Source organism: Brienomyrus brachyistius, chromosome 20 (assembly GCF_023856365.1).
Source record: "Brienomyrus brachyistius isolate T26 chromosome 20, BBRACH_0.4, whole genome shotgun sequence".
Taxonomy (NCBI): domain Eukaryota; kingdom Metazoa; phylum Chordata; class Actinopteri; order Osteoglossiformes; family Mormyridae; genus Brienomyrus; species Brienomyrus brachyistius.
Window position 1 is genome coordinate 11070840 of NC_064552.1, and position 8055 is coordinate 11078894.

The window sequence follows — 8055 nt, forward strand, 5'->3', positions numbered from 1 at the left end:
CATTATGACATCAAAATTAGCCTGTGTGGTTCGCCATCTTTCGATTTGGTACATTACGCCATAAACAACTACATTTTAAAAGGGGTTAGCAGTCAAAAGGTTTTATTTCATCGCTGAACTGCGAAAAATGATAATCTAGCTTTAGCTGAACCAGGCTACACTTAACAGGTCTTATGTGCATAATGATAAAACTATAAGCCACAGAATGGCTACAAGATTCTAGAATATTTACGTTTAATTTCAAATTTGTTGTTCCAATAATCATCTTGTAAGAAGCAAAAAATTGCCTTATTTTTCAAAAGTATTGAGGTGGGTCAGGTAAACATTGCTTGATAAATCTAAAATCAAATCACCTGTTTATAAACACAGAACATTAAAACATTTGATGTCAAACACAGCAATGTGGCTAGGTTAATTCAAACTGAAAAACCAGCATTCAAAAGATTCATTTATATAAATAATGCCTATGGGTTGACCCCCCTCAGTCTGCCATCTGCTGGTAAAAACAGGGCATGACAAAAACAAGAGTACTCCACAAAGGAAGGCAGCCTATCACAATCTGACGTGAAATGGTGTCACCGAACGCTGCCAAGACAACTGAACAAAGTGTTCAACAAATATAGCCCTCAAATAAAATGTCTGCCTTTTCTATTTATTTCTCCCCTCTCTTTTTGTCTCCCGCCTGAGCCTTTTGTCAATCACAGCAAACATTTTTACAATTTATACGCAATTTACAAGAAAAATAAATAAATGAGAACATGAATGAATTCAATGCGTGTCCTATATCTATGTACAACAAATTTGGAGTGCTGAGGGGAATTGGTACAACAGGGTTAAGGATTACGAACCATGTTTTAAATTAAGAAGTATTAAGTCGGGGTCTGCTTCAATTTTCCTGGGCCCTGTGATGTCAAAGATCCTTTCATGTTCACCCATCATGCCCAGCCTCCTTCATCGGGAGGCCTGACAGTGCCATTAGCTGCTTTTTGCAAACGCCTGTCCAGAAACGTTCCATTATACCCGCACCGTATGTCTGATTACAAGGAGAACACTACTGGAAAATTCTTCACTCGTTTTTCCACACTTACTGGAAATAAATGATCTGCCCCCACCCCAAATTAAATGCTACAAGAATACAGCACATGCTTATATTTAAACGTGGTGATGTCCCCAAGCTGGGCAGGAACGGCACAGATGTGGAGATCTGCTTCATGAACGCAGTGGCGACTGTCGGACACGTTCGTGTCTGCCTGCCACTCCTAAAATATCGCGCTGCCCATCGCCTCAGAGGGTCTTAGCTGTTGCTGTCCTCGATTTGCCCTGGCAGAGACGACCTGAAGTTTATCACACCCAGATAGAGGCGAGAGATCCAGACAGGGATAGGGGGGCTTGGGGGGGGGGCTTCACTACGTCTTCCACACTGTTAGCCTCGGGCCTCATTTAATGCATCCAGCGCTTTCATAAAAAAATATATATTTATGTTATTTTACTGCTGGTTCTATATGATCAGTGTTTTAATATTCTTTAATTGAGACAGTGAAAGTGCTGTTGAATAGGCAATGCAGAAATATGAATATAATTCAACAAAATACTTATCATATGCAAAATGGAGACTGCCTTTGGATTATCCATCTCCAAACCATGTACCCTGGACAGGGTTGCAGGTGTATAATCGGATTTTAGGATTTTCGTTGGTGTAAAAATAAAGGTGCACCAGCGTGCTGTCGCTGCTCGGGTTCGAGTCACAGAGCGGCCAGACAGGCCGCACGTTTAAGAGAATTTCACACCCAGATGGCATTCCCTGCCATTGCAGCGCTGAGATCATGCTCCCAGCCCAGCTGGGGCGTTTGGGATACCAGTCTGTGTCACGCCTGCAGGCCAAACCCATGGCGACATTATCTAAAGGTTTGGGGGGGGGTCCACCTGGATGTAGCATACCAATCACCGAATATACTTACTGTTGGGTTAAAAATGTGTTCTTGGTGTAATTATGCTAGGTTCAGAATGTCTGGCTTATGTTGGGTGGGGGGGGGGCATTTACAAAAGACAGACAAGGAATATTGTATTCATCCCATGTCACGCCAGGGCCCCCCATCCTCTTAGCTGGTCACAGGGGGTCAGGGGCGCCGCTAGCAATTTTGGGCCCTATGACAAAATATGAGGTTGGGCCCCCCTACCACACCCATTCAGATCTCTGGGGGCCCCTAAAGGGCGTGGGCCCTTAGAATTGTCCCAACTTTCCCCCCCTTAGCGGCGCCCCTGCAGGGGGTTGCTGATCTGTCCTTGAGTCGTGCTCACGCTGGAGATACACGTGTGATGTCACACTGGATGGCAGGCAGCCGATTTTGTTCCAGGTCCTGGAGAAATCATGAAATCGATGATGAAGATCACCTGCGGCTCTCATCTCCAAAAGCTCTCGCGGCAGGTAAATCCTTTCTCCTAGACATCCACGGATCAACCAGAAAACCTGCATTTGCATCATGAGCCGGACACTCTGGACCAAGAATATTTCTCTGTGCGTGTCATAAACCATTTGGCGCTCGTGTTAATTATGCATGCGCGTACCGTGAAATTACACCAAGAACACATTTTGCATGTTTAAATCTAAAAATGTGACAACTTTAACCCAACAGTAAGTATATTGCACATGGTACTATTCATAGATGACTTTGGGACATACGGCTTCAATCTCTTATTGAAAGTTCTAGAACTGTCACATAATACCACCCTTCCGTCATGAAAACCAAGTTGTGGCACTTGGCGAGCACCTTGTAAATGCAGTGCATTATCTAAATTATAATGACAAAAAGAAGAAAACAACACAGTGTGAAATAGATCTGTCTTAAAGAACAGATCCGGAGAACCTTATCCTCTGTACACACTAATTAAGAAACCCGTCTCTGTGCCTGAAGAGATTTTGTATATAATGCCTCTAAAACGCAAACCGACTTCTACAGCTCGCTGACTGGTGAGTCACAGCAAAGCCAGAACTTGCACATCCTACTTTGGGTGCTGGAAAGACTCGATGCTTTATGATAGTCAGATTCCAAATTACCCAGAAGAGGGGGGGGGGAAGTGGCTGACTAGGATCAACTTAGAGAAAGACGGGGATGGCGACAGGTGGAATGAGGAAGGCTAAGCCCTTCTGCCTGCACTACACAGGTATCTGCATTCGTCTGAAAGCCAGCGGAGATCACAGCTCTGTGTATTAACCTCTGGACATTGGTTCACGGCTGGAACAAAAGTGACTCATGCATCTTGGTCACAATCCCACTTCCACACTCGCTGGAGCACTGGTTCAAATTATAAACGAATAAAACTTGTGTGACCATTCAATATACCATTGTGATATAATCAAATCAAATCAGAATCACTCTATTTGTTGCATAACTTGACACTTGGTAGAGTGCAGGTGAGTGAAACACTCGTATGCAAGTCTCACAACACCAGAAACTAAAAGTGCAACCGGAAAAAAATAGTAACTATGCAACACAGCATCATACAGAGTGCAACTTTAGAGACATATAAAATGGAGAGTAACATGGTACATCGCACCATGCCCTATACCTGCTGTTCTATACCATATTAGCGTAATCTTCCAAGTAAACATAGATCTGAGTTACATCCTAGATAGGGCAGCTCCCACAGCCATTTGCACAAGTTCATTGGAATGTTTTCGTTTTCACATATCCCATCATGCTCTCCTTTTTCATGACAAGAAAGTACAGGCCTGGGGTCTGAGTGCAGGATCAGCCATTTACGCAGCAGCCGACGAGCACTTTTTTGGGCTTTCAGGCTCTTGCTCAACGGTGAGAGGATGGGATTTGAACCAGTGACCCTCCAGTCACAGGCACAGAGACCTGATCTACTGAGCCCATCAAAAAAAATGCATGACAAACCAAAGCCATTGACACACACACACACACACACACCTACCAAACTTCTTTTGGTCAAAATGTCTCCTGCTGCTATCTTTCTCAGAGTGCCTGAGGGGCCCTGAAATATCACCTGCTTAAAATCATTACCTTGGGATCGTCCCGCTCCGGAGCGGCCCAGCTTTGGGGCGTCACCCCGAGCGGCTGTGTGAGCCGGCGGCCTGCAGGCAGCGAGCGCCTCGGCAGGCCAGGAGCGCCAGCAGCACGACCCACCTTCAGGATGCCCACCTGCCCTTAAAAATCCACACAGCTGAGTCAGGGAAAACAAAGCAAGGACCCAAACCTCTGAAAGCTGTCGGGAGCCTTTCGTTTGGAAGAACCAAAACATAACAAAGTTACACAATACAAGGAACTGTCGTGCGTAATTAATGGAGGCCAGATCCTCACGAAAGCAGCGTTTCTCCACCCACTCCTCAGGGACCCCCCAGCTAATCCACAACACACCTGTCCCAGCGATTCCATGTTCTTGATTGCTTGATTGTTCGGTTCAGGTGTTCTGGGAGCTGGAATGGAACAGAAATGTGGCATTTCTGGGGGTCCCCAAGGACCAGGTGGAGAAGCACTCCTTTAAAGGATCTCAAGAGAATATCCTGCTTTGATCTTATAACCTGTGGCTACATGTTTCAGCATTCAAAGGTATCAGCTCAACAACAGTCAGCCATGTCCACCCATTCATCCATCCACCCATCTTCTAACCCTTAATCCTGGGTCAGGTTTGTTGGCTATCCGGTCATTTGCCTATTCTCATAAACAAATCAGAAGACAAAGGCCCAACAAGAAAAATCCACTTTAAAATCGACTGCAAAATAGATCATATCCATCCATCCATACATACATCTTCTATACCTCTTCTCGCAGGGGTCTGGAGCCGACCCCAAAATATGTGAATAAGGCAGCGAATAACCCAGGACAGGGAGCCAACCTGTCACAGGGCACATGTACATTCACACCTACTTAATTATTATTAATTATACTTAATTTTTGAAATGACATCACAAACCTGTCTCTGAATCACTATAGAAATTCAGGTAAAAACAGGAGTTATGTAAAACTTCATTATGTTCAAAATGTTTAAGCCAAATTTAGTAGCAACTGATGTGCAATGAAACATAACTTTTCACATATTCCAGAGATATTTTACACATTAATGTGATGCAGGATGTAACATTCACACTGCAAACTGGAACAATGTTTCAGAAATACGGCTGAAACTTTGTAAAATTTCAGGATGGTACTTGTGGCTTCTTCTTTAGAATTGTGGTCAAACATTTGTGCTGCCACTGAGGGAAAGAAACACTGTATGCGCTAACGTCTGTACAAATGGTACTTTGCAAGCTACAAGGTTTGTTCAGAATTCGTTTTTTTTTTTTTCCCCTCTTCCAGGTTCTGGACGGTACCAGTGCCTGCTGGCCTCCAGAGACGATCTGCTAACTCAGCACTGTCCAACTGCACTGCGCCTCTCCCAGGTCGGGCCACTGCCAAGGGTAACAGCAGCGCTCCCTCCAGGACACTGGCAGGGACCAGAGAAGCTACCAGAATCTACAGGCGAAGCTCGGCGGTCGATTCCGAATTGGGTCGCCGGTAGAACTGGCAAGCTTGGAGAGACACCGCTTGCTCGTCAGCGCCCCCAGCTGAGCTCGGGGCGAGTCATGGGATAGGCTTTGCCGAAGCAAAAAGACAGTTAGGACCCCAGCCACGTTCACTTCCAAAAGGCGTTTATCCTTAAATGGAACTTTAGGGCCCACTCAACCTTACCCAGGGTTTGTTTTTGTTTGGCCGCTTAAGCGTCCACTGGCCGCCATGAACCTGGGAGGGGAGGGTTCGCTTTCCTAACCGTGAATTTACTCAGGTTACCAACATTAATGAACAGTCTGCACCAGCTGAACGCCTGACCAAAGGCTTCGGAAAATGAAGCCATGTTGGAAAGCCTCAGAGAAAAAGATTTAAAAATTACTGAAGAAAGAATAAAATCAATATTTGACAAATTACTACCCATCTCATATTTTTTAAAATATAAGTAAATGCATTAATAGTAACATAACAGGACGATCACGCCCCGCTTGGGGGCAAGTTATAATTCACATTGAACAAAAGTCCAGCGAAAATGACATCCTAAACTGAACGTAACTAGAGGTTTCAGGTCCAGAGAATAAAAATCCAGACCGTGATTTACTTTCAACCAACCAGCTGAATACTCTGTGATTGTGAGTCTTTATGCTCAACTAGTTGGTTGAAAGTAAATCACGGTCTGGATTTTTACTCTATGGACCTGAAATTGCCACCTCTGAACGTAACTGAACTCTGTGCCAAACTTCAAGCCGACAAACCCCCCAGACACCAGAGTCACATTCCATCACATTGTATAACACTCTATATCAGAGTTTCTCAACCCAGTCCTCAGGAATCCAGGCAGTCCACACTTTTGCTCCCTCACAGGCCACAGCCAATCAATCACCGAATACCTGGTACAGGTGCTTGTGGGAGTTTTACTTGCACAAAAACGCTCCGAGGGTAGAAGGAAAAATGATCGATTCAGAGAGATAACCAATCAGATTGCAGAGGAGGTGCGTCCAAGCAATTTCAAGATGCGTGACCTAGACATCTGATTGGTTGGACCCACCTCCTCTGCAATCTGATTGGTTCAGAGAGAGAACCAATCATTTTTTTCCTGGGAGCTCAGAGGGAGCAAAAATGTGGATTGTCTGGGGGGTCCTCCAGGACTGGATTGGGAGACACTGCTATTTGTATATATACCTCTGACATATATGAAGCATCACAGATTAGCTTTGCACCCCATGTTGTGCGAGCCCGACTGGGAGATGAAGCGCTCTACTGTACCCCTAGGCGTACACAGCCAAAATACATCATAATGTATCATTTACTCACTTAGGTCTGACAAATGCAATGCGCCAGTCATAGCCTACATAAATCTTAGGGTTAAATACCTTGCTATAGGGTTTAAAATTGATGTCTGTGTCTGGAGGGTGTCACCCTGCTCCCTCCCCAATCACATCCACCTGGAAAAATGAGAAGGGGGAGGAGTCACCAGCGAAGGCCACATGGCATTCGGTGTCGGGCCATGAAAAGAGCAGACAGCAGACGGTTTCCTGTCACTGCCCCTGATTGGGGGGGGCAGGTGAAGCAGGCAGGCCTGAAAGGCTTTTATCTCCCCTCCTCAAAGTTCAGATGATACATCATTAGATCTAAAAATGAATGAAAGCCCACTGATGAACATCTGCAAGAGGAGCACGACTTCACATGAAATACGGCAAATCTCTCTGGCCCGTGAATTCACGCCCCTTTAATCGGGTAATCCTTTCCACTAAAGGGCTCACGTTTCTCCCCTAAACCGGTCAGGAATTTGTTAGGTCAGGTAGGGGGTAGAACGTGGTGGGGGGGGGGGGGGGAGTTTAGTGGTAGTTAGACAAAAATCTGGTCTGCCACCTCCAGCCCAAACCTGCCCCTCGCTGTCATGGGCGCCAGCATCTCACCGGCAAGCCCCCAGCAGAATCGGGCCCCTCCGAATGGCCCATTTAACCCAGACTGAAAGATTGAGGTCAGGAAAGGAGAAATGGAGTGTAACTGAACGAGGGTGTGGGCTGGGGTGGAGGAGGGCATCATACAAAGCAGAGAAACTAGGGAATACAAGAAGGAGAAGCAAGAGAGGCATAAGAGCCTATTAACAACACGCATTTCAATTATACAAGATAAGCCTTACTGATCCCGTGAGAAACATCCCATATTTTCAAACAGATGTCCCAAGAAAAACGCAGAAATACTTTTCCATCCTAAAATCCCATAACACAAGCAACACCACGCTGTTGTAAATAACTCACTGTACTTATTGTAATGTTCTGTACACATTGTGTTTATTCCAGCATTCCTCGTACACACATACCATAAATATACAGCCGTTCAGGTGAGCATACCAAGAAACAGGCCTCTGTTTCAAGGCGGGGAGGAATCGCACACAGGAGAAGGGGACCGTGCTTCAGGTGGGCGAGTTTAACGCACTGTGGTCAGCAATTCAGCAGTGGGAGACGCGGTGAACCGTGGTGGACCTCGCTGTAATGCCGAGTGAGAGGAGCTCGATGATAAGATGGCACCAGGCCCTGCCCCA